Below are 2,251 nucleotides of genomic sequence, written 5' to 3'. Positions count from 1 at the left end.
TGGTCCTTTAGGGACTTTTCTTTTGCCAAACGATGCAAGGAGGTGGCTGGTTCTGTCGTCTCGCCATTTCAAAGAGGCATGCAACAGTTTGGTATGAAAGTATCTAAAGGTATGATTGTTGCACCCCCATGGGGCTCTCACAGCGATTTCAGCTTCTCCACCATCGGATCTTTCCATAAGTGCATCTTGGCCGTTTATTCTGGGCAGAATCCCACTAGGCAAAGCCATGCAACGGCCATGATCTACCCGCCTGCAGCTGCGTTCGGGACCCACCTTCGTCCGGGTCCGCTCGTCGCTCACCGTGGGTAGTCACAGCTCAGCCAAAAATAGGCACGGGATGCTAACGTGAGACAAAAAGGAGGATCCAAACGAGAAAACCCTAGCCGCGAGTCTCCAATCCCGTCCCGAGCGTTTCCTCCCCAATCCCCTCTAGCCGCCGCCCACCCAAGGTTGCCATGGCGACGGGGCAGCACGTGCTCCTCCCGGCGACGAGGACGATCGGCGTGGGGAAGGAGATACGCGGCGTGGCCTCTCACCCCATTCCCCAATCCCCACGCCCTTCTCTTCTCCTGCTCAGGATGCCACCCCGCGCGCCAGGCCAGGAAGGCGCAGCCGGAAGACATGGCCGACGGCGACGCGTGCGGCCTGGAGGAGCAGGCGGCGGCCACGGCTGAGGCGGCGCGGGAGCTGCGGGAGGCGGCGGCGGCCCTCGCCGTGCGCCGCGCCGCCGCCGACGTCGTCTCCGCCGGCAGCCCGCGGCCAACGGCCGGCCTGGCTCTGCCCCACCACGACGCCTAGACGGCCCTCGCCGTGCGCCGCACCGCCGACGACGTCGTCTCCGCCGGCAGCCCGCGGCCAACGGCCGGCCTGGCTCTTCCCCACCACGACGCCTCGACGGCATGTGTGGAGCCATTCATGTGGTGTTGATTCAGCACATGTTTGGCTCTTGCTAGGGCATGTGTTTGCCCGTGTCCTTGGTTCTATTTTCCCCACCGATTTGCCTCCTCCTCGTCCTCTCTCTCTTTCATTATTATTCTCTTTTGATCTAACCCTTTTCATCTATGTTTGTGCAGCTCTTTATAATTTGTGCCTACAAGGTGTTTGGTGAAAAGGCAATATGGTTGGACAGAAGGATTTATCCATGTAATATTCTACTCAATAATTTACTTTTTCTAAAAGATGTAAGGTTTCACAGTAGGATTAATCCATGTAATGTATTCTTGTCAATAGTTAACTTTTTCTGAAATTTAGCTATAGCAAACAATGGCTTACATGTATACTGTATCCCCCTATCAATTATGTGACTAGCAAAGTAGCAATGCCTCCCTAGCTAATGATAGTTACGTGCCCAAATAAACCTATTCAACAAATGAAGTTCTCATTTAGTCATTTGAGCTCCTTATTTCCATCTTGATTTGTAAGTTCTCATATTTCAGATAGCTTTTGTGTGGTGTCCTAAGACTGATAATATTTAGATTCTTATAATGAAAGTTTGTGCAGGTTGATAGGTTATGTGGCCAGCCTCAGATCGGCTAGATTGTGCCAATGGATGAGGTATGACGATACTTTTCTTATATTTTTCTTCATCCTACTACCTATTAGATAGGAAAAAATTGAGCTGGGAAGGTCTTGCTCACATCATTTCTCATGTTGATATTCAGGCCTAACATCTCACAATGTTGCTTGTTTATTCTATTTGATTTATAATTCTAGAAATATTGTATCTTAATTTTTGCCAAACCTATGGGTAAAACACAAAAGTTGTGACAATGCTCGTAGGCCTATAAAGAAAATGTCTCGGTTCCACAATTATCTCTTTATAACGATAAAGACCAAATAGAAATTTACATGCCTTACTATTTTTCAATTGTAGGTGCCACTACACTGCTGCTGCTGATGGATTAGTGCAACATATACTTACAAGTTTCAGTTTCCTCCTCAAATATTTTAACTTTAACAATGGATGCTTCCATTGGTTTGGCTTCTAAGTACGCATTCTCTGATTACTTCATGAGGTGAGCGATTTGGTCATGTCATACTAATTTCTAGAGTATACCTTGTCTATATGGTTGGTCAACGGTGCATTACCAATATATTAGGCATGCCTCGGGGTCATCAAGACATCACCCTCATGCCATGTCCGTACTGCCCACAGGTATGTGGTTACATATATTCCAAGATTTCTTTGGATATGAGTTGGTGGCGGTGTTACTGATTTTAACATGATTAGGGGCCGACATGCCTGGTGTTA

The 2,251-nt window shown here is 48.4% G+C and overlaps 1 long non-coding RNA gene across 1 annotated transcript; it reads left to right on the top strand.

Annotated features, from left to right (window-relative positions):
• The first annotated feature begins 1,099 nt into the window (after positions 1 to 1,099).
• Positions 1,100 to 1,937, top strand: LOC124687778. Its single transcript, XR_006998300.1, has 3 exons — positions 1,100 to 1,143; positions 1,501 to 1,554; positions 1,874 to 1,937. It is a non-coding gene; the product is annotated as an uncharacterized LOC124687778 (long non-coding RNA).
• Positions 1,938 to 2,251: the final 314 nt, after the last annotated feature.

This window comes from Lolium rigidum, chromosome 2 (assembly GCF_022539505.1).
Source record: "Lolium rigidum isolate FL_2022 chromosome 2, APGP_CSIRO_Lrig_0.1, whole genome shotgun sequence".
NCBI classification, from domain to species: domain Eukaryota; kingdom Viridiplantae; phylum Streptophyta; class Magnoliopsida; order Poales; family Poaceae; genus Lolium; species Lolium rigidum.
Note: the sequence above shows the minus strand (reverse complement) of the source record. Positions and strands in the feature narration are given on the sequence as shown.